This window comes from Heliangelus exortis, chromosome 16 (assembly GCF_036169615.1).
Source record: "Heliangelus exortis chromosome 16, bHelExo1.hap1, whole genome shotgun sequence".
NCBI classification, from domain to species: domain Eukaryota; kingdom Metazoa; phylum Chordata; class Aves; order Apodiformes; family Trochilidae; genus Heliangelus; species Heliangelus exortis.
In genome coordinates this window covers 13,986,531-14,011,212 of record NC_092437.1, presented here as the reverse complement: position 1 = coordinate 14,011,212, position 24,682 = coordinate 13,986,531, and the positions used below count along the sequence as shown (strand labels likewise).

At 53.2% G+C, this 24,682-nt stretch overlaps 1 protein-coding gene across 13 annotated transcripts in view; it reads right to left on the bottom strand.

Moving 5' to 3' along the window:
* EPB41L1 (erythrocyte membrane protein band 4.1 like 1) overlaps positions 1-24,682 on the bottom strand; it is a 65,282-nt gene that overhangs the window by 36,553 nt on the left and 4,047 nt on the right. For 9 of the 13 annotated variants that reach the window (XM_071759910.1, XM_071759915.1, XM_071759914.1 and 6 more), the window contains exon 2: positions 19,298-19,347. The gene's annotated coding sequence lies outside the window, so the exon portion shown is untranslated. Of the gene's footprint in view, positions 1-8,164; positions 8,255-19,297; positions 19,348-24,682 lie in introns of all 13 variants that reach the window. The other 4 variants (XM_071759911.1, XM_071759918.1, XM_071759926.1 and 1 more) reach the window with 1 other exon arrangement.

The window sequence follows — 24,682 nt, the reverse complement described above, 5'->3', positions numbered from 1 at the left end:
AGGTAGCCTAGGGAAAACAAAATCAGAAAGATCTCCCCTCCATCCCTGGCAAGAAGCAATGATGACCCCAGGTGGGTGTTTGGGCCCCAGCGTGTGGGCCTGCAAAGGAGCAGCTGCTACCCCCTAACAGGGGTGGAGGTGCCTGTGGAAAGAGTCTTCTCCCTGGCTCCAAAATCATAGTAACCAAATGGTATGGACTGGAAGGAACCTTAAAGCCCATCGAGTTCCAACCTCCCTGCCATGGGCAGGGACACTTCCCAATAAACCAAGTTGCTCAAAGCCCCATTCAACCTGGCCTGGAACACTGCCAGGGTATCAGTCTGCCACTGGGGAGACCCACAGGGTGCACGAGGCACCAGGGAGACCCAAACAGCAATGGGTTTCAAACAGGGTCCTGTTGGCACCTTGGTCCTCATGGCACCAGTGCCTACACTGCACCCCACTGAGCTCTTCTGAACCTTGTGCATGATGCCCAGGCTGGAGGCCACCAGGCTGCTCTTGAGGACTAAATCACAGACTGGTTGAGACTGGAGGCATCTCTAGAAATCACCCTGTCCAACCTACTGCTCTGTCAGGGTCACCAAGCTCCTGCTGCCCAAGACCATGTCCAGGTGACCTTTTTAGTACAACCACAGATGGAGACTCCACCACCTCCCTGGGCAGCCTGAGACAGCATTTGGTCACCCTCGCAGTGAAAAAGTGTTTCCTCATGTTCAGGGGGACCCTCTTGTGTTCCAGTTTGAGGCCCTTGGCCTCTGGTCCTGTCCCTGGGCACTGCTGACAAGAACCTGGCTCTGTCCTTTTGGCAGGGAGCCCCAGCAGTGGGGCTGGCACATGCTGCTGGGGCAGGGGGAAGGTGCCTCATGTTGGACCTCCTCCATTTTTCACTCTCATGAAGAAGCAAAGCAATGGTCCAACTTGGGTTGCACATTATTCCCTTTAAAAAGAAGGGACCATGGAGTCCCAGCAGAGCCCAAGAGACCTCCATGTGTGTTCCAGGGCAGGGTTCAGGACAAAAAAAGATGTCAGGTGTGATTTCACCCCACAAAAAAAGCACTCCTAATTGGCACGGTGGCACAGGGCTCAGTGGGGATCCAGGTAATGCTCAAGTCATCCCACGGAGATGTGACTCATGGGCTGGGCTTGATCCTGCACCTCCTCACCCAGCAAAAAAACACAGAAATATCTCTCCCAGGGCAGAGTGCAATTTGGGGACCCACCCACCCTGAGCCATGCCATGAGCCAAGCTTCTACAAAGATGGTGATGGCTGGCTGGTCCCTCCTTGCTTCCACCACCCCACAACAGTTTCCTCTTGTCTTTGTCATCCCAGAGTATTCCTCACTCCCACCTGAAGTGCAAATCCAGTGACTCAGACACCAAAGTGGATCCAGCTCCCTCTGAACACAGCAGGACACAACTCAACCTAAGGGTTGAAGTGGTCAGGGCCAAGCTGGGCTTAGGTTTTAGCTCAGCACCACAGAAAGTCCTTAGACTCCAGTGGAGAATGCTGTAGGAGCACAAAGGCAACTGGTCTCATTCCACCCCAGCCTAGCAAGGCTGCTGTTATTTTGGAGACACCTCTGTGAGGTGGAGCAGTCCTATCAAACAACAATTCAAGGTTTCTTTCAATCCCAGATACAGCCTCTGATTTCAAGCATCAAAATGTGTTTGAATAATTCAGTAGAAATTCAACTTGGGGTAGGGGGAAAAGGCTGGCAAAGGCAATCCCTGCACTGGAAATGCTGGAAAATCCATTTAAAAACATCACTCAAGCTTCTATTTTTAATAAGAAGTACCTTTTGATGATCACCAGCACCAGGTACATGTATCAGATAAGGAAGGCTGGCAGAGAACAACCCTCCACACATTCTGGCATTCCCATGTCTTCCCACAGGGGTGGAGGGGAGTGGTTAGGGGGACCCAGGGCCTCAGTCCTCGCAGGGAAGGGGCTGCCTGACCCATACCAGCCCCAGGGTTGAGGAAGGTCTGGCACAGCTCAAGGCTGGTGTTGAGAGCTGTTCAGAGAACTTTGCACAAGGTGCCAGGCTGCACCAACCCCAGGCTCTTGGTTGGCTCTCCAGCCCACAGGGACACAATAGATTTCACTGCTCTCCACAGCCAGAACAGAAGGAAGGACCCAGGGGGACAGGGGCTGCAGCATGGCCCACCTCATCCCAAGTCTTCTCCTGGAACATCCCACTTGAACCACTTGTCTGGTCACCATCTGTTCAGCTCTGATCTTGCCTTAGTGAAAAAAGCATTGGGCACCAGTCCCAGAGGTGCACACAGGCTGAAAGATGAACTGGAGGTGCTCTTACAGTGTTTGAAAGCTTCAGTTCCCAATTCCCCCTTTTTTGGGATGCCTGGAACATGCTTTCTGAATGCCTGAAGACACCAGCACAGGCTTTGCTCTGGTTTCTCCCCATCCCACCTTCTCCCAGCTGTGATGAAGGTATGTCCAGGAAAGGGGAGGAATGGCATCCTTGTGGATGAGCAGCCATGAACCACATCCCCACTGGTGATAACAGACTGAAGCAGGATGATGAAGAAACTCCACAGCATCACCAACTAAGATGAGCAGGAAGAGCAGGAAGAGCAAATCTCCCTGACCATCCTGCTAAGGAGCCAGGTCAGTGGCATTGACTGTCTGGACAAGGCAGGAGCAAACAGGGAGCAGCCTGCCTGCTGCTGAAGACCTGAAGAGATTCAACCAGAAGTGGAAGGGCAGAAGAAGAAAAGTAGAAATATCACCCATGGTCCCATGGCCTTGCAGGCTGCTGCAGAAGAGGACACATCCCCTCTGCAGGTGCTCAGGTACAGGAGAGAAAAAAAGAGCTTTTCAGTTTTCTCCCAAGGCAAGGACAGGTCTGAAGCCCCAGAAATCTTCAAGCCTTGCAGGCAGCTATTGCAGGTGAGACTCAAGTTTTAAAGGCCAGATGGGACAAAGAGGGATAACAGAGTAAAGGAAAGAAAAACAGCAAGTGGGCTGGGATCTGCAGTGGAGTGGGAAGCAGCACACAGACTTCCTTCCTCAGCTGTGACCTTCCACACAGCCACCATGGGACACAGCAGGGACTTGGCTGTGTGGGCAGATCTGAGACTACTGCAGAGAAAAAAGGTGCTGAGAAGAAGCTACCTCAGTCTTGCTTCAGGACTGCAACTGCACTGCAGGATACGCCCTGAGCCAGCCCAGCCCCTGCCAGGGCTGCCCACCCTGGGGTCCTGCCACCTCCTGCCACCCTGGAGGGCAGGACATGCTGCACTGTGCCCACCAGGTTTCACAGGACCCTGCTTGGTGAGGAAGCCTACAGGGGCCTCCCACACCAGCCAGGCTTGCTCCTGCCTATCCTGACATTTTCCAGTTTGTTTGGGACAGTGTCTTAGTACCCAAGGTCCCCAAAGACCCCTTGGGATGCTCCAAACCCAATATGAAGCTCAACAGGAGACCTACTGGATGGATCTGGGGCTCTGGCAGGCATCCATTGGGACAAGCACTTTATTTCACTGGCTTGGGGCTCAGATGTGTGCTGAGGACAAGGAAGGAAGGGGGGTCCTAACCTGCTCCACCTGCCATGGAGGAGACAGGAAGGGGACAGGCCATACTGCCAAGTCTGGAGGAGTAGGTGTTGAGCTGCTTCAGCCCCTGTGCTGCCCCATGCCCACCTCCATGAGCCCCACATGCTCCTGGCTCCCCTCTCCCCACCAGATCACATCCCCCAGGAGCTGGGATGCCATCTCCCTGCCCCAGCTTTGATGCAGCACAACGCCAGAAGTGTCTGCACACCAGACCACCAACTCTTGGGAGTGGATTTACTGTGATTCCTCCCTCCTTAATATCCTTTATTCATCCCATTTGTCTCTCAGCACTAATGAGCTCTGTCCAGGCTACTTTCCCTTCTGGTTTTAGATCTGGTTATATACATAATGTATGTGTTACATACATTAATGCAGAGTCATCAGAGTGCAGTCAGAAGCACAGTGCCCCATCACTTCGGAAGGTCCGAGTCCCAGAGCCACTGTGATGCTGGTCCCCAGCCCTGCCCACAGAAACCAGCACTGCAGTGCCTGTTCCTACACCCAAATCCTAAAATATAAGTGCAGCACAGGAGGATTCCAGCTGCTGCAGGGAAACTGTAACTTGGAAATTTCCACGCTCTGAAGCACTTCAGAGATATGCAAAAAGGACCAACAAGGTGTCAAAGGAACTTGAGCAAGTCACAAGGATGAGCCAGAAATAGTAGCCAGGAACCTGGGCTACATATGTTGGGAAGAACCATGGTATAGGTGGCCAGACACCCACCCATCAGGGTGTCCCACAGTAAAAAACAACCTTGGAATGAGTGCCTCAGTGGAGTTGGATGGCAGGAGATTCACAGCCTTCAATAACTTTTCCTACCTGGCTCCAGCTCTGGTTTTCTAAGAAAGTCCTTTGCTAGTCCCATTTCAACACATATTTGCAAACAGCATTTGTCTTCCTGCAGAGCTGGAAAGAATCTGTCCTCTGGCAACTGAGTGCCCAGGCACTGCAGACATCCAAAGCAGAGAATAACAGAAAACACCCTAATGACTCACAAAACACAATCAAAAAAACCCCCACTGCCACCAGGTTCAGCTTGCTGCAGGTCCCCTGCTCTGCAAAAATCATTCAGAAGGAAACCAGGGGCTGGGAGGCACCGACCCCAACTCGCAGGCACTGAGAACACAGCTCTTCAGCCTCCAACCCAGCATCACAGCCCCACAGCATCAAGGATGGGGCCAAGCCTTCCAAGAGGATTACACATGTGGGCAGTTGTGCCAGTACACATCTCAGGTTGAGGGTATCTGAGCCCAGAAAGGAGACAGAAAGATGCCCAAATAATATTTTAGAAGCATAACAGTGGTACTTGTGCATCATCCTTGAGTCAGCTGACAACAGCACAATGGATTTACAGTTGGCCCAGATGTTCTGGGGATCACCTGCATCCCACTAGGTAAAGGGAGGCAGGTGACCCCACTTACAGAAACACCCACTCAGCAAGGAGCCCCACGGTGTGGTTTGCAGGGACCAGAGATGTGTCCCTGTCCTTGCCCTCCCTGTCAGGTTGCAAGAGGGCAGGGCTACCTGTGACTGAAGAAGGGAGCCCAGCCAAACAGAACTGGGTTCTTGGGTTAGGCCAGTGATGCAACCACCAGTTCAGGAAGGTTCCTGGGCACCAAGCCCTGTGTCCCAGCCACGCTCAGGGGGAGCACTGGCAGGTGGGGCTCCTTTTGCAGGCAGACCACATCTCTGCAGCTCAGTGCTGAAGTATCTCACAGCAAGGCTCAGGAAAAGCTGATGAGGGAAAATCTCTCTCCCACTTCTCATGCTGCCCTCCTTCCAGACAATTAATTTCAGCTCTGCACCAGCCCGTGGCTGTTGTGCTGTGCTGCTGTGAATCATCAGCAGCCAAATGCTGACTCACAGAGGTGAGGCTCCAGATGCCACTGATGCTGAGCTCTGGCCCCCGCAGCCTCCCCACAACCTCCCCCAGCCCCCCACAAACCAGGGGCCAGGGAGGTCAGGGCCACCTCTGCTGCCACAGGGTGATGATGCTTCAAGTCATTTAATCCCACTCCACTCAATACAAACAGCAGCTCCATCCATACCTGCCCCACAAGCCTCTAATGGTCTCCTGTGGTGAGAATTCCTCTGCCTGCTCTGCTGCCTGTGGCAAGGATTTACCTTCATATCCGAGAGGCATTCACCAGTGTCTCACCAGACCTCCTGACCTGTGGTTTTGGGCTGTGGCTGTCCCACTCCTGAGGGGTCAAGGCAGAGTTCCTTCTGCCTTTCCACCTCCCCATCTCTCCCAGGACTCCCAGAAGCAGGGGAGCCAGCAGCAGGTCAGCCCTGAGCACAGGAGAAAGCAACACCCAGGGTACCTCACTCAGCCTGGAGACTCCAACTCTCCACAGCCACCACTCAGACAGAAGGCCGTGTCCACCCTGAAAGGAAACTGCCCTCTCAGACCCATCAGGCTCCAGCCTTGGTCTTCCCAGAGGCAATCTGGAGGCTCTTTGAGAGCAGCAGGTCTGCAGAGCCACTGAACCAGGGCAAAGACAGCTGCTCAGAGAGGTCCCTGCAGGGCTCGATGCCATCAGGCTGTGCCCTGAGGGTTTAGTCCGTGTGTTCTTGCTGCCTGTAGCTGAATGGCCCTGGGGGTTCAGCTCATCTCTGCCTGGCTCCTGCAGAATCCCTGCTGGCTGGGACAGCAAGGCACAGGGATTTGCCATCTAGTGCATGACCACAGTTTTCTAAGACCACTCATGCCTGCACACCTGTCTCCTGCCCTCTAAGTTCCCTCCTCATGCCCTGCTATTTCCAGATCAGTCACACAGATGGATGCTTTAGCATCCAAGTCTTTTCCCAAATAATCACAATCTCTTCTCTATTTACAGTAAAGCAGTTCCCTTTCTGCCTCATACCAAAGGCACCCTCCAGTTCCCAGCACACAGTCAAATGTGCACACAACAGGCAGGGCTAAAGCACAGGAGCATGGGCATCACATGCCTCAGGCACCACATCACAGCAGCAGGACACAAGGGTGCTAGGAGAAGCTTTTCTGCTCATCCACCCCCTGACACAGCCATCCACCTCATCCAGTCCTCCCTGCAACCATGAGGTGCTTACAGTGAGCCTCCCTCCATCCAGCCATCAGCTTTGCACCACATATCCATCCATCTATCCACCCACCCACCCATGGCATGGCACACGTGTAGCCTCATCACCACACTGCCCACAACTTGCCCTTCTCCCACCACCTCCAAGCCTGCTCCCTCCAATCCATTGGAGCTCAAGCAGGTGACACTTGGAATATGAAGAATAAAATCAGTGTTCCCTGCTCACCTCACATGCCTTTCTCACCAGCCTGTGAGACCTCACACTGCCCCACCTGAGCTCTGCTCTCCTGTCCTGCTAACCAGACCAAGGCTGCCCCACCACAGAATTGTCATGGTTGCAAAGACCTCTAAGATCATCATGTGGAACAGCAAAGCATCAGGAGGATCTGCCTTATGGTAGGGAAGAGCAACAAGGTTTGAACCTGCTGGTGGAGGAGATCACCACCAACTGACCACAAGAGGCTGCTCCCAGGGAAACTGTGGGAACACATCAGCTCCTGTCCCCCAGCAGATATGACCGACCTAGCTCAGTGCCTGGCTGGCAATGGAAGGCAGAAAAGTCTCATCAAGGCTGTCTGGACCAGTCCCTTCCTGAAGACAGGCCCAAGGCTGGCCTGTCACTGGGCTTTAAATCAGTGCAGGGCTTTGATGGTTACTACAGACACCTTTGTCAGGGGAAGTGGTTGCTTTCCAGCCCCAAACAAGCCCTGGGCTGTTGAGTTGCCATGCTCTGCAACCACTGACCTGGTGTTTCTCAGTAATGCTGAGCTAGGGAAAAGGAGTCAAATCCAGGGCTGAAGCAGCTTCTGAGGACCACGATGAGAGGTGGATGGTGGCTCTTCATCAATGGGGTGCATGACAGCCAGGCTGGAACTTCAAGCAATGAATTGGGTCAAGTGGGGAAAAAACATGAGAGTAAAGGCAGAAGGGATGAAACAATCCTGTGGCAACACACTCATGTTAGGGCAGTGATCCTGTGGAACCCCTCCACAAGCTTTGGGATCTACCATGTGGATAGGAACCCATGGGATGGGACTCCCCTGCCTCTCCAAATGAGATCAGACTTAACTGACACGTGTTGAACCCGTGTCTGGGTAATTGTGTATTTATATTGTATCAGCAGCTGCCAAGAGCATACACATCTGCTCACCCATCATGCATGAGCCAGGCAGCAGGCAGGTATTTGACTCCAGACAGGGTGCTGGGCTTTTGCAAACAGAGCTGACAGCAGAAAAGTGCCTTCCCCACCACAAAATACCCTGTCCTCCATCAACAGCCCCTTCAGGATGGGAAGCTGCCCGCAGTGGCATCCCCCTGCTCCACAACTGATAAAGTGGCCTGAGCTTATTCCACAAAACTAAAACCTGGAAATCAGGCTCAGCTCTAAAAGCATCATGCCATGGGTCAAATCATGAGAAAGTTGGGTGGAGGGGGAAAGCAAAGTTAAGACACTATGGAGCTGACAGGAAGAGGGTAGGGCTGTTCCCCAAGTCAGCCTTGAGTTAGGCAGCAATGGCAACTCACCACCTTCCAGATCAGCCAGAGTCCATCCAGAGAGACCAAATCCTCCCTCCAGATTGCTTCCTCTGGGCTTTGGCTCCAGCCCCTCTGGCACTAGGAAAAACCAGGGAAGAGGACCATGACTTCTGCTGCATCCCAAGGGGGATGGGGCTGAGGCACCTGCTCCTCCAGGCCTGTCCTCCTCCCTGCTGCACTGCTCCTGCCATGCATTGCAGCACACTTTTGCAAGGCTTGGGCAACTTCAGGTTGTTTTAAACAAAGTCATTTTCACTCCTACCCTTCCCAGTGACATCTCCCAGCTGAATGCATAAGTTCAGGAATGAATTGCTGTTACCCACTGCAGCACACAGCTTAGAAAGCCAAGGAACACCTCTACATGTACAAAGAGCTCTCAACTGGGGGGTCAAAAGAGCCATGATTTGCTTCCCCAGGTCAAAGTCCAGACCAGACACCAGCCATTAGTGAGATGAAAGTGCAGATCTGCAACCCCTGGCTTTCTCTCCCTGCTCCTGGAGCACTTGGGATGGGACCTGCAGCACTGCAGGCCACCTGCCATCTGATCCCAGACACAGCAGCAGCATCTTCTTGGCAGACCATGACCTTAGTACTCTGGGAATTTCTTTGCTTTTCTTGGCACTCATGGGTCCCTCCAGTCTCAACCATTTTTACCCCTCCAAAAGCCAAGTCTAATTAATGCCCACAGACATGCAAAGGCCTTGCCTGCACCTGCCCAGCAGCTCTGCTCCCTTGCAGCCTTTGGAGGTGCCAAAGTGCCAAGGCTATTCCAGAGCTCCTGGATTTTATCCCAACTCCCTCACGCTTCAGCTCCCTCTCGCTGGTGACAGCCGCTAGGCAGCACAAGTAGAAATGCCAACTTGTCACCAGCTGCTGAAAATCACTCCTGTTCCCAGGCAGAGCCACTGTTGCAGCTCCCTGAGAGCCCCCTCTGCTGCCTCCTGGACATCCACCCCAAAGCATCTCAGCAGGCAGATGCAGCAATGGCTGCTTTGCTGCCTCCTCAGGAAGAGAGCCTGGCAACAAAGCTGCACCATGCCAGCACCTTCACTGACCCTCAGGGGCAGGGCCATGTCTCAGCAAGGAACTGCTATTGCCAGTCCATCTCTGGCCAGGGACAGCCACACGAGATGCAGGATCACAGGGACCCAACACTCAGCCCCTACTGAGCCCCAGAGCTTGTGCTTCCCCCGTGTCACATATCCACATTACAGCTCAGCCACTTGGGAGGTGATGGGCAGAGCCAGGACAGACCCTGGCACCAGGAGCCAGTGGTGAACAAGGCAGACCCAGTGCCAGGGATGTGCAGCCACCAGTAACCCTTCCCACCCCCATCACCTTCCACTGCTGAATTCTTCCCACTGCTCTAGGAAGGAGCCTGGCAGGGTGTGGAAGCTCATTAAGGCTTCTTGCAAAGCCCCAGGCTGCCCAGCCTGTCCCCACTGTCTCACCAGGCAGCTCTGTGGAGCCTGTACGGAGCCACCCAGAGCTGCCTCCCCAGCCTCCTGCAGTCATCCACACAGCTCCTTCCTGCCCTCCCTGCAGCCTGTCAGTTGAGACAAAGACTTCCCAAGTGCTTACAAACACACAGCCTTGGGAAGGTCATAAAGAAAAGGGACCCAAGGCCCTGAGGGACAGCCCTGAGTAGGGACCCTGGAGCAGTGCAGCCACAGACACCTCCCCAAACCTTCCCCATACCACCCTGACCACCCCTGTCTCAATGCAGCTGCAGGCACCCAGGCTCCATTGACACAACTGTCCCAGAGGGGACACGTGCTCCAACAGCATTTCACAACCAGTCCACCCCGCATCCCACAGCCTCCAGTCCAGCCAAGGGGCTGCATGGGAGCCACAGAGAACAGGAGCCTCAGGACTCCCCACTTTTCACCTTGCTCCAGTAAAAGATGGCAGAAGCAGGCAGGGAAGCATTGCTGGTATGGGAACAACCCCAAACAAAAGAGTCGACATAGCTTCAAATCAAGCTCCCCCCCTAGGGTGAAGGTGTCAGTGATCTTGGGCAGAGAAACCACAAATCAGGGTTGAGTGATGCCCAGAGACAACCAGACGTGCCCTTCTGCCCTGAGACAGTGTGGCACAGCCAGCAGGACCTTCCCCCTGTGCTGCCTAGGGAGGATGCAGGCGATGTTGGAGCAGACAGGCAGACACACTGGAGATGGTACCCAAAGAACTCCACCTCTGCCGGTTGCTTAGCAACCAGCATCCCGCAGGAGCCATCTCGCCTGCATCCCTGCCAGCAGCATCAGCTACAACAGCAGAAAAGGAGAGACCAGAAACCTCCACCTGGTGCCCACCAGGTTCCCCCTTCCTGCTGAAGCCCCAGGCCTGGCTGTGTGGGGAACTTGCACCATTGCAGCCATTCCCTGTCCCCACATCTCAGCCCCGAGGCCTACAGAAAAGCAATGCTTCCAGAGAGCACACAATCCCCACCCCAAGCCCAGCTGCTGTCTGCAGAAGCTAAGAAATGCTAGACCAGGAAAGGAAAAGGACAAATGGAAACCACTTTGTACCATCTGAGCCCATCTCAAGCAGATGCTGGTGCCCAGCTGACCAGGAACCAGCATCTCCCACACAATCTGCTTTCCTAGGGCACTGATGTGTCTGAGTCCCCTGTGCTCTGGGCAGCATCATCCATCACAGCTTGGATTCTTCCCAACAAGTTCCCAAGATGAAAAGGACAAATCACAAGCCTCAGCATCACTGTTGCTTCCTAACTGATAGACACCAGAATCCCTCTAAATGTCTTACAATTCCTTTTTTCTTTCAGGGAAGAAAATTCTACTAGTTCACAGGAGAAAAAGCAGCAGATCAGGAAGTGAAACAAGAAGAAGCTGGAGCTCAAGGAAAAGAACTGTTCTTGCAAGCATCTTTCTGGACACAGCCTGCAATTCAGGCAGTCATGGATGATGTTCATCTCACTTCTGAGTGAAGAAAGATTAACTGCCTGGAAAGAGGAGCAGGCAACTGCTGTATTAACCAGGGAAAATCAAGACTGGAAAACAGACCTTCTGGGGTTACTTAAACGTCCCCAGCACTGGTATCTCTGGAAGAGGTCAGACCTCTCATGGGGTAGAGCTAGAGAGCAAATCAAGCTTTTGCTTCAACTTGGCACCTGAAAATCTGGTTAATCACCAGTCCTGCAAGAAATCAATGTAACCTCAAGCACGTTGTCCCAAGGTTTCATTAAAAAAGCTGAGGGACTTCCAGAAGCTTTCAGCCCTGCAGTAACAGCCTCCTTGCAGCTTGGCTCTGGGTGCCAGCACCACAGAAGGCAAAGGCCCATCCATGGAAGTGGCCCAAGATACCTACAGTCAGATCTCCAGAGGCTGCTCTCCAGAAGTTCCCCCCTTCTCCTGTCCTTGTGCCCAGAGCCACGTTAAATGGCAGGGGAGATGCCACCGGAGGGCTGGGTTATCACACACCCAGCTCACTCACCAGCATCATCAAAACCAAAGGTTTTTGAGTGAAGCAAAATAAAATATCACAGGTAGGTTAATTCTTTTTTTTTTTTTTTTTTTTTTTTTAAGATATGGGAAGGTGATATATTATGCAACATAATGATTACTACTATAAGGCTTTTAAAACAAACCCAAAAGAAAAATTTTTGTTGGACTGCAGGTTTAACAATGCACAGAGAACTGGTCAAAGGTATGAGCAGGGCCAGGGCAGCAACAGGAACCACATGGGATGCACAGCACATTCCCAAGCTTCTGTTGGAGAGTGAGCCACAGACACCTCCCAAACACTGCCTTAATCTGCTCCTGGAGACTATAAACAATGCCACCACTTGGGATTTAGTCCATTTGTTTTGTATTATTCTCAAATATGAAGCTTAAAATTCTGGGGTTTTTTGTTCGGTTGTTTTTTTTTTCTTGAACTGAAAATACATCAGGTCTATCACTCAGGTGCCAGCTGGGTCAGTGGAAGTCTGCTGCTGCCCACACTGTGCCCAGAGATCCCATGCAAGGAATCCAGCCCAGGTATGACACCAATTTTGCCACTTGATTTTAACCCTTTTCAAGCCTGACACCACTCTTCCATTTTGACACAAGATGCTGACCCTGCAAGACAGGTGACAGGAATCAGTCACCTGGACAATGTACACATGTAATTCTTTCGTGCAGCTGCACAAAACCCACACCAGGGTCAAAACTGGGAGAGGTGCACAGGGACCTCAGCAGCTCTGCAGAACTGCTCCAGCCTGGTGTTCCCCCATCCAGCATCCTCCAGGCCTCACCCCACTGGGGGACCCATGGCACTGGCCGGTCCCTCAGGCAAAAGGCAGACATTTTCTGGAAAGCTAATATTGATGGTTTTCCCTCACAATTTTCCACCAATCCTTCCATTCTACCTCTTGGACAATCCTGAGCAGTTGTTTTTTTCAGCTGTTTCATCTCTTTCCAGCTCTGAAAGGATGTACACTTAGTGCCTGCAGAAGCTCATCCAGCTTTGATGTGTCTCAAACTCTACCCCCAGGCAGGTGATGGATATTCATGGAACTTGGACAATTAAATGACTGCAGAAGGACAAGCAGAAGGAGGGTTTTTTTAAACTAGAGTAAATGAAGCAGAAAGAAGATCAAACCTGAATGAAACCTCTTCTCCCCACCACACCCAAGGGCAGAGCCCTAAGGTGGGCAGAGCTTGTGGTGACCACCAGTACCTCATGCTCAGAGATGAAGGTCCAGGCACCCCAGGTGCAAAACCATGGCAGGGTAGGGTGCTGCAGGCAGCCTGAATGCAGGGAGCAGGGACCCCACTGTCCCAGCCCAGCTGGTCTTGCATGGCAGAGCCAGGAGAAAACTCCCCAGCATAAAGCTTGTGCCAAGCAGCCCTGGGCATGGCTGGCAGAGCTCCTGCCTGCCCAGCTAAACCAGGGCAGCCACAGCTGAGAGCAGGGACAAAAGCTTAGCAGCAGCTCAAAGATGGTCCAGGCTCAGACAGGTCCCTCCCAGGCTGACCCTGGTGTCCTACACAGCCCAGCCTGGTCACAGGGCAGAGACATCATGGCTGCAGCAAGTGTGTGGCTACAGCACTCTGACCACAGCATAAGGGGAACAAGATAGAGATGCTTTTTATAACAGCCATCCATCCATCCATCCATCCATGCACTGTGGCCTCTGGATGGTGGGCAGGACAGCTGTCCTGCAGCCAGGAGAAAGGTCCCCTGGGGAACAGCACAGGCAGCTGATGGAGGCTACCCAGGGCTCAGGATGAAGACAGAAGACATGATCTTGCCTGGAAGAAGTGCTGGATGGGTGACAGTCATGCAGGGATGCAGGCAGGGCTGTGGTCCTGGCATAGCACAGCACCACGTGCCTCAGCTCACTGGTACCTGGTCACTCACCAGGGACAGGAAGGTGCCCCATGATGGGTGCCTGCTAGAAGAGAAGTACAGACTTTTCAAAAGATGAGGCTGCCCACTTCTGCCACCAGGATGAGCCAAGCAGTGACAAGGTCACCTGCCACCTCAGACAGCCTCTCACGTGGGACTCACCTAGAGATGGGTGTAGAGCACAGGACCCTGATCCCTGCCAGAAGCACACGTTTGTTCAGCTCTCCCCTGACTCCAGGACATTCATTAAGGGTACTGGTGCAGAAAACCTGGAGCCACTGGCATGGGGGCCACCAGTGCCTCTTAGGATGAGCACACACACCACTCAACACCACATCCCCTGCAACAGCATCAGGGACAGACAGTGAGACTGCCACTGGTGGCAGTGAAGGGGTGGGATGGTGACCCACCCAGCATGGCCTCAGCACCCAGCAGAATATCCCCAGTGGCTGAATGTCTCCACCTCCCCAGCAACCTGGATACCAGCACCTTCTTACTTGCAGCTGAGCAGCCTTGTGCAGCAGAAGCTTTGCTGAAGCTGTAGCAGGATTACAGCAGCCCTGCCCTCTCCTTCCCTCATCGTCCTGCCCTTTCCATACAAAATTCATCACTGACACAAGACCTTGCAAGGAGGAACAAGAAGCACCACGAGGGTCACAGGGATCAGCAGTGCCCCTGCTCACCCCACCAAACACCACCATAGGGTTCAGTGAGCACAGCTGGGCTTTTGGTCAGAGGAAAGTGGACCCTGAGCAGCAGCCACATGCAGACTGACACAATGCCAGCTACCGCAAATAGCACTGACTGGTACATGCACGTGGGAGCAAAACCAGCATCCTTCAGGTGGCACCAGTGGTAAGGAGACCCAACCACACACTCCATCCTTCAAGTTCAGTGGTCTCAGAGGTTCTGAAAGCTTCAGTGAAAAGTTCCCTCTGGTGCCCTGCCAGTTTCTCCATCACCCTACCAAGCCTCCTGCCTTCTTGGTGGTGGGGAAGGACACAAGCCAAGACCCAAGTCCTAGGGCAGCACATGACTCCATGGAGAATTGGCCCTTTCCTAAAGGCTATGAGCAATCCCACAGCTGAGGAAATACTGAGGACTCTCAGCAGCTGAGGTGCTTTACCCAAAGGCATGAGAACCTCCCACATCTCCTGCAGCAGCACCAGAAAGGCAAGCAAGCTCCTGCACCACAAACCTGTGCTCTGGATGGGGCTGAGCCTGTCAAGCTGCAACCAGGGGAGCAGATCATGCCCCACAGAATCTGTTGACCTCCCAATGAGCAGCTCTTAGTGCCTGCTCTAGAGCTGCTGAGGGTGAGAAGTGGCCTTAACATGGTTTAACCCCTGCAGCAACAGGGAGGAAAGCCAAGAAACTTGGAAGCCTCTGTCCCAGAATAGTCATTGTTCCAGCAAGAGTTGTGAAGAGCTGACACCACCAGCACCCACCTGTTGGAAGGTGATGCTCCAGAGCCTTGCTGTGTCAGGGCTGGGGTCTCTACTGGATGTGGTGCAGCCTCTGCACCCACCCTTGGCAGCCCTGCAGATCCCTCATACACACTGTGCCTGGTCAGACACTACCTACAGCTTCCCACCCCTTGGGTCCTCCTGTGCCAAAGAGGCTGCAGAAACACCAGTCCTCAGTGGCAGATCCTCCTCCACAGGAATCTGAGAACAGACACCTTTTCCACCGTCCTGGTGGGATCCCCAGCTTAGCAAGGCCTGTTCCAGCCCTTCATACCCTTGGCAAAAGCCAGAGGTGAGGGTGGTACATCTCATGGGACATCTTGTGGGAACAGAGCTCTCCACCACTGCTGAGGACTTGGGTGAGCACAGAGCAGAAAAGCAGAAAATCTGCACCTCCCAAGGCAAACGCCACCTCCTGTCACACGAGCAGGCAGCACCCAGTGTCCAAGGTGGTGGAGGATGACAGTGCCAGCAGGCAAAGAACCTTCAGCTGGCAGGAAGAGGGCTTTGAAGACAGGCAGGCACCCCAGCCCATCCCCTGGTAATGCAGCTCGGGGGAAGCCCAGCTCCTAGCTGAGGTGATGCAGAAGAGGTTAAAAGTACCAGCCAAAGCAAGCAGAGTGCTGGGCCAGGAGCCAGCCCTTCCCAAGCTGAGTCTGAAGGAGCTGGCAGCTCACCCCAGCCCTCAGGGTGCACATTGCCACATACCACAAACCTGTTTGCTCAGCCCAGGCCACAGGCAGCTGAGATGGCACCAAGCAATCCCAGATCGAGGCTCCCAAATCAATTACACAGAAACACAGAATGTTGGAAAGGACATCAAGAGACGGAGTGCAACTCCCCTGGCAGAGCAGGACCACCCAGTGTAGGTCACACAGGAATGTGTCCAGGCAGGTTTTGAGTATCTCCTGAAAAGGAGAATCTACAGCCTCATTGGGCAGCCTGTTCCAGTGTTCTCTCACCCTCACAGTGAAAAAGCTTTTTCTAATGTTTACATAGAACCTCCTATGCTCCAGCTTGCACCCACTACCCCTTATCCTATCACTGGACATCACTGAGCAGAGCCTGGTCCCATCCTCCTGACACTCACCCTTTACACACTTATAACCATTACTGAGGTCACCCCTCGGTCTCCTCCAAGTTGCAGAGCCCCAGCTCTCTCAGCCTTTTGTCACAAGGAAGATGTTCCACTCCCTTCATCATCTTTGTGGCTCTGCACTGGACTCTCTCAAGCAGTTCCCAGTCCTTCTGGAACTGAAGCTGCAAGTGTCCCAGCAGCCAGAGGCAGGCAGACCCCTGCCTGGGACCCGTCTGTCCTCTCCTGTTGGCTGTGCCAGGGTGATGGGCAGGGGGGAAAGAACAGCTTCATCTTCCCAACTACTCCATAAAACAGACCAGCAGCATTCCCCAGGCACATGCAGTGTCCTGAGCCAAGCCTTATGATAAGGAGATAACCCTACCCAGGGTGCTGGAAGGGAACTCAGCAGCTGCTCTGTGCTCATCTGCACTTTGCAAGCATCAGAAACTGCCCATGAGCAGAGCTACAGGGATCATCCCCTCAGTGCTGCATCCAGAAGAGGTTGCCCAAGATTTGCATAGCCACATGGAGCAGTAATCCCAGGCAGGGACCAAGATCCCCAGGGAGACACAAGGACCATCAGCACTACCACAACAATCCCTCCACTCCTGCTCCAACCCTCACACAGAGGACCTCACAACCTCCTCACTGGCAAGGAGCCCAGGGCTGCTCTGGTGCAGCAGAGGGAGAAACACTGAACCCAAGGCTGTTATGGCAACAACTGGTGTCCTTTGGACCCAGATCACCCATCTGCAGACATGCTTGATGGGTGACCACTGTGACCAGCAAGGCACCTCAGAAACAGGCAGGGGTGCTGCAAACCATCCATCACTAGGGAACACTCTTCCTCTGCTGGTGACAGCAGCTCCTGTCCCTGCTCCAGGTCACCTGCTGAGGCAATCAGCACTTGGAGACCAAAGCAAGAGAAAGGCAGAGACCACAGGCTCAGACATCTTGCACTGCCAGGGGTGATCAGCTGCCTTATGTGTAAGGACAACACAAAATAAGACACCCTGGGCAAGCCTATAAGCAGCATGTTGGAAGAGGAGAGAAGCTTAAACAGATAAAGAGCAAGGAGAGGTGCCAAAAGAAGCCCAGCTCAGGCATGTGCTTGGCCTTGTCTTCTTCCATCTTCTTCCTTCCAAAGGAAGGCCCAAGCTCTCTGCCTGCAGTTATCATCCTCTGATTGGCAGCCCCAGAAGAGCCATTTTGTAGCAGTGGCCACAAAACACCATTTTCCTCAAGGTAATGGTCACATCTCGTGCACTACTCCTGAGAAGGATGGAGTAGCTGGGTTGAAAGGGACCTACAATTATTACTCCAACTGACTGGTGACACCCACCCCTCTTCAACACTCCTTTCCCATCACCCTTGCCTATCCAGTCCCTGCAGCAAGCCCCTCAGGACACCCAGGAGGTCAGATATTACATGAGCTGAGAGGGAGCTAGAGAGAGAAATGTGAAGCTCATCACCAGCACAATCCCTGTGCCATTACAGGAGTGTCACCAACCCTTCCAGAAGCAGGAGGACACCTCCCTCAGCACAAAGCAGCTGCTGGCCCAGGCTGTGCTGCCAAGGCTTCTCTTGTCTGGACTCGCCAGGGAGCTGGGACCTGCAGGCAGCTGGCACACGGGTGGGCACACAGCCACGGAGATGTTCTGCTCTGCAAGTGCTTCCTCAAGGCCCTGATGCTGGTTCCCAAGATACAACTGAATGAGGAAACACAAGCACAAAGCCACTCAGACACGGTCCACTGAACCTCATCTGCATCCAGGCCACGGATGCAGCAAAACATCACCAGTAAAAGTGAGGGGTTGGCTGGGTACCTCGAGGTGACCATGGTGGTGACATGGGTCCTCCTGCTCTCTGTGCCCACCTGGTGGAAGACAAGCCTTGACCCCACCAAGCATGGGCAGAGCTTCCTGCCAGGCACTGCCCAGGAGCTGAACACTCCCAGTGCCTGCTGCCCCAGCGGTGTTCCCCACCCAGAGTGGAGGCACAGCCCCAGCTGGAGGGAAACTGAGGCACAAGCAATGCAGATGGCATGTGATCCACCACCACCAAAGCTGGGCCTGCAGCTCAGCCCCCACCAATTCCAAACAAGGTCTTCCAGCACCCAAGTTCTTTAGTATACACAGATGGAACAAGAAACCCTGCAATTTTCCTTGCTCTACAGACACAGGCTGGACCCACAAAGAGCTCTCCTGAAGGGACTGTCTTTGGAGCAGCTCTGATGAGAAACCACTCATAAAAGAACTGGCTCATCCAGAGCCAGAAACACCTCTAGCCCAAAGGAGCACATGGCAGGAGCCCATCACCACCCTCAGCAGGGACACTGATCCCCTGCCTGCCTCTGCTTTCTGTGGGCAGGAGCCAAACCCCAGCAGGCAGCAAGACCCAGGGTGCAGGGTGCTGTGCTTCTGTGAGGCAGGAAAGGGCCAGGAGTGCAGCGAGGGAGATCCATGTCTCCAGTTTTTAGAAGACAACACCTTCCTCCCATCTTGGGCCCACAGTGAGCTGCTGCATTTCTCTACACCCAGGCTCACCTTGCATGTCAGAGAGCAAAGACAGGAGCTGACCCTGTCCTCCCAGGTCTCCACTGCAGGAGCAGCTCACGGGTAGCACGGCAGGGTTGGCACCATGCAAACCCACTCTGCCCACCCAGCCAAATGGATCACAGTGGTCAGCTGATAAGGCCTGGACCAGAAGCCCTTCACACTTTCAGATATCTCAGCAATCTAATTTTGCAGCTCAGACTCACGTCTGTCTTCTCCCAGCTGTCCCCAGGATGCCTCAGGCTGGCAGTGCCCAGGGACACGTGGATCCACACCCAACAAAACTCAACAGCTGGTTTATGGACACACTGCACTCCTCCAATCCTCTGCACAGAGGAGAGGACATGTTAAGCACAGCTCAAAAAGCCACTCCATAAGTGGGCAAAGACTCAGGCAGACAGCAGAAGCCTTTTTGTTGGCAAAAGAGCCGTTGCCCAACTCCTAACTAAACTAGGAAAAAAAACAACACATAAACACAAAACAAGTCCAAGCCCAGCAGTTTTGTGCTCTGGTAGCAGCAGGCCAGATTCCCAGTCCTACTGGGGGGTTCTGACAGATGAGCCATCCCACATCACTGGCTCTTGAGCAACCCCTCCTGTGCCACAAAACCCACCCAAGATTCTTACGTCAGATCTTTAAAGGAGAATAAAAGCTTTGAGGATAAACTCACACTGCTTCCAGGGGCTGTTCTCAGCACTCTGCTTGGGCACAACTCACGACCTGCAAAGAAGAAATCAGATTGGGTTAGAAAGAAATGGAAAAAACCCACCTTCCCAGAGCTGATGGCAAGTGCAGGGAAGGGCATTAGCCAGGCACTCCATCACAAGATGGTGCCTGCACAGCTCGAGCACTGCAGTCAGACTCCACACAAATCTGCTGGCTGGAAAATGTAAGCTCCAGATTATGTTGGATGCCACTTTTCTCTCAAAAAGACTGATGTGAAAACAGCACCTTCTCACGCAGTCAGCCTGCCCGCTGCGTGTGCTGTGTGCCAGCCCTGCTCATTTGAGTGAGAAAACCAAGTATTTACTACAGGCAGTGCCACAGAACCAACACACCCCTGAGAAGTGAAACAGATACCCATCCTCCTGGGTTGCACTGCTGGGCACTGCCCAAGTTCTCCTTTCAGGGCCATCTGTGCCACTGCATTGTCCTGACCCTCCAGCTCACCCTTGGCATCACTGTCAAGGCCAACATCTGGTCAGCAGGAGTTGTGCCCCAGGTAACAGTGCAGGTCAGTGATGCAGGACTGATGCCAGCCAGTCCCACTCCATCATCCACAGACTGACCAGCAGCTCTGGGCAATGGGGATTAAAAATCAGCAGTTTTAATAGGAACAGCCCAAATCCTGCAACAGCACTTTCAGGGCTACTTTTTAAATGACAGCTGCATCTAATGGGGGAGGATAAGCTGCCCAGCAGGCATTATAGTTACATGAAAAAGGAAGCCTAGTTCTACAGCAGAGCTATACACCTTCTGCTATTCCAAGGGTTAATTTTCAAACACAATAGGCAAGAACCATCCTCCCAGAAAACCAGAAGCAAAGCAGGCAGGATGACCTGCCTATGCAAAGCACTAGCATCTCCCATGGATTCAGCAAAAACCTTTCACTCTCTGCAAGCAAACATCAGTTGTGTGTAGCCCGACACAGCTTGCCCTGAGTGATGCTGATCCACAGCAGCTTTCCCAAGAACTCACTCACAGCATAAAAGCTGCTCCAGTTTCCATTTGAACAGTGCCCCAGCAGCTCAGAAATGCAGTGACTGACCCAACACTGGCACTCCAGCCATTCCCTCCCAGTTCCGGTACCTGAAAGGAACCTGCAGTTAAGCTGGACAGAGACTTTTCATAAGAGTGTCCAGGAAAAGGACAAGGAGAAATGGGTTTAAACTGAAGAAGAATAGGTTTAGACTGCAACTTAAGAAGTTCTTTAGTATGAGGGTGGTGAAGCTCTGGAACAGGTTACCCAGGGAAGCTGTGGCTGCCCCCTCCCTGGAAGTGTTCAAGGCCAGGTTGGATGGGGCCTTGAGCAGCCTTGTCTAGATGAGAGGCAGGGAATTTGGAGTAGATGATCTTTAAGGTCCCTTCAGCCATGATCTTTAAGGTCCCCTAACCATTCTGTGATTCTATGACAAGGACCAGACCTGCTGCTGTCTTCCAGGCAGAAAACTTGATGCTGTAAGGCTGGGGGCTTTAGCACCTCCAAAGAAACAAAATCACCTTTCAGCAGTGAGAAGCTGCACCCCAAAAGGATTTGCATGAGAGACAGGGTAGGAACAAGGAGTTACAGTCCCCACCCAATGCGTGGTTCTGCCCCAGCTCCTGCTGCTGTCACACCAGGGGAAGTCCCAACAGGATGTCATCAAACACTGGTGCTGGGCATGCCCACCAGGGTCAGACTCCTTTGCAGCCACCACACAGACTGGTTTTACTGGTTCAGCTGTCTCAGTGCCAGGCACTGGGATGCAGCATGGGGCACCCCTGGCACCTGCAGCCCTGTGTCCCCTGGCCCATACACACCACAGGAGCTGAACACACACACCCTGGTGCACAGCTTGATGCTCTCCCAGACCTGGAAATCATGTTTTCCCAACCCACTCACAAATAGGCACAGAGTCTGTGCTGCCCACAGACCCAGGGGTGCCATGGGCTGCCCCAGTGCCCACACCCCTCAATCCCACAGCCCACCACAGGAGAAGTCTCCTTCACATCTCTCTCCTTCACCTGCCCCCTCTTCTCAAACAGATGCTGCTGTTCTGAGGCTAAGGAGCCAAAGGAGATGAAGAGCCCCTTCAGTTCAAGCTGCTCTGGGCAATGGACTCCAACACTAGCACCCCCTGCTCTCACCTGCAGACAAATCACACAGAACTGTGGGCACCCAGTGGGCTCTCTCGCCCTTTGGTGCAGCATCCATGGCCCTGCTCCTATGCTGCCAAGCCCAGCAATTTCTGCGGGGGGATCCTGTGCTGCTCCCAGGTTCCTACACTTGGCATTCTCCGCATAAAGGGCAAGCCAAGGGACGCACAGCCAGGCACAAGAGCAGCAGCTTTCAACAGACCCAGAAGAAGGGGGCTGGCCATGGCTGCACTGTGTTCCCCCTGCAAAGGAGGATGGTGGATGCAGTCAGCAAGGTGATGGTGGTGGCACTCAACAGTCCCCAACCTGCCTGTGTTCACACTGACAAACAAAGCTTCTGCACCCTCCATCAGTATCCCTCCTTGCAAGTTTTGGCTGCATGAAGCAGCATTCAGCAGGATGGCTGCACCACAGCAGGCTCTGAGCTACATACAGGTTGGAATCTGAGCCACTGCAACAATGCATACCACATCAATGAAGCATTCTAAGAATACAGGCAGGAGGAGTGAGACACCTCCCCCCCCCAAAACCTGCTCCCTTCTACCTGCAAGCAAGCAGCCCCTCATAACACTCCTGCTAGCAAAAATCCATGCTAGATTGCATCGTGATCTCCTGCCACACAGCTCTACCCAGTGCCAGGCCAGTGCACACACCCCCTCAGCCACAGACAGTGCCCCAGGCCCTGAAAACATCCCACAGTGACTCACATTGTCACAGCATCATCATGGCACCCATCCCACCTGGCTCTGACAGGGAGGGCACTGGGAGACATCAGCTGCCAGGTGGTGACTCCAGTGGGTGCAAGGGGCAAAGCCTGGGCAGCACCACTGACAGGCTCAGCCACTTGTTGGGGTCACTAGGGAGCCACATGCTGAGCTCAGCTCACTCAAATCTAGGCCAGCACACTGCAAAAATGCTGATGTGTCCAACAAAGGGCAAAGAAAGGGTTGAAGAGTCACACTGTCCCCTTCAGACGTCCACAAGAGCAGGGACACAGGGCAGCTCCACCAAGCAGGACTGCAGAGAGATGCAGCAATGATGGCTCCAGGGGGACCACATTAGCTCTGGCAAGTCAATAAGAACAGTCCAGCCAGCATTCAGGAGATGACCATGCACTACACCACCACGGGCCCTCCAAGTTGTGCCTACACACATCAGCTGCCACAGCACTGTGCCAGAAGGGATGGAGCTCCAAGGCTCTTGCAGCAGCACAGAAATGGCCTGGTGGGCTTACTCAGACAGGAGGAGTTGCCACCAAAACACTGCCTGGACAGCTACCTTTCTCTACATCCTGTACTATCTCTAACAGCCACCCTAAAGTCAGCTACGTTTCTTACAAAAGTATCACACACAAGACAAGGTGACCAACAGGGGTTACTCACGTCACACTACCAGAAAGCAGCTTTTGGTTCTGTGCAGAAGAGCCCCAGTGAATTTGCAGAGCATGCATACACCCAGAGCCAGGTCAGAGCTCAAAGGAGGTCCTCTTGTGGCCAGTTCATTCTGCAGGACCTTCATCTATCAGGACGCCTGTAGTAAATCTCCTAAAAGGCAACACTGCTGAGAATGCAGGCTGAGTTTTCCACCCAAAGTTCACCATCAACATTGGGTTTGTATCATTACCAAAAACTGCACCTTCCTACCCACAGTGAGCAGCAGATCCAACCATATGACCACCTTGGGGTCTAAACGCACCCCTGTTCTCCCACTTTAAGACCTTCACCACATCCCTCTCATCACCAGCAGGGACCCAACACTTTCCCAGGTGCCACAACATCTCATGCTCAGCAGGAACTCCAGCAGCTAGAAACACTGCCAGATCAATAGCCAATCTAATCCTAACATTTAATTACTTCCCCCACACATGTGACACAGGTTTCCCAACAGGATCATTTTGGAGAAAAACCTGCAGGACCTCTCCCAGCACTGCAGCTCTCATCCACAGCCACCAGGGTGATGGTCCTGCATGGATGGGCAGGAGGAGGCTGTGAAGGGCTGGTCCATCCACTCTCCCACCTGATACCTGCCAACCTCTGTCCCAGCCAGGATGGGTTTCTGCTGGCACTCACCCCAGAAAGTACAATTAGCTGCCTACAAAGGGAATGTGTCATTTAAAACGCACAATCAGATTTCCCAGCCCTTCTGCCCATGACAATATGCCTCCTGAAATGGCTCATTCTCTTCTCCTACAGAAACATGTTTCCCTTCAAAAGCCAGATACAAAGGGGAAGTGGGGGTAGGGGGAAGAAAAATGCAAAGCTAAAAATATCTTCTAAGAGATACCACTACAGTAAGAGATTCACAGGAAAATGAGGTGGGAAGGGGGCTGTGAATGTGCCAAAATCCCATTTAATCTCTCCTCAGACAACTGAAAAATCCACTGAAAGCAGAAACAGTACCTCAACATTTCCTTTGTGCATGAGATGACTCCACCCTGTGTTTTCCTCTCCATCTGATGCTCAGGGAAGGATACCAGCATACGTCTCAGCTCTGCTGCCAGGCAGTGAGCAGGGCCAGCAGTGGGTTAGTAGGAGCAGCAGTAGGAAGGAGCTGGTGGGTGGATCCTGGCAGCAGAGCTGTGCTGCAAATCCTCATTCAGCTTTGCCTCGAACACAGGATGCGCTTTACACTAGCGCAGCACTCGGTCCTGGTTTCCAGCTCATTCCCAAAATCTTCCAAAAATCCCAAATCAGCCTTTGGGACTGAGAAGGAGTCGGGGACAGCAAAGCCCAGTGAGATGGCTGCAGTGTCCAGTCTGAGCAGGTGAGGAGAGGGCTGGTTTCTGAAAGGGGGGATGGAGCAGATACTGAACTGCTACCAGAGTTCATCTCCACAAAGAGGCCAAGTACCCGAGTAAAACTGCTGACCTGCTGGCAACTGCAGATCAGCAGCTTCAGCCTCATTTGTATCATGGCTTGATCACAATAGGGTCAGCCCTGTCCCCTCTCCACTGTGATCACATCAGCTCCTGCCCCGGCCAGATCCAGCCTGGGGCACTGCTGAACCAACAGGGAACCTAGCAGTGCCCTCTGGAAGGCAAAAGCTAGAGCATCAGCAGAAGATGGCAAGAAAATCCTCTTTCAGGGCAGTATCATCCAGATTTTAGGTCTCTGTCTACAATTCCCACCCTCTCAGATAACCTGGAGGCACAGGGAAATGCACACACTACAGGCAGGGCACTTACTGAGCCTCAGTTCAA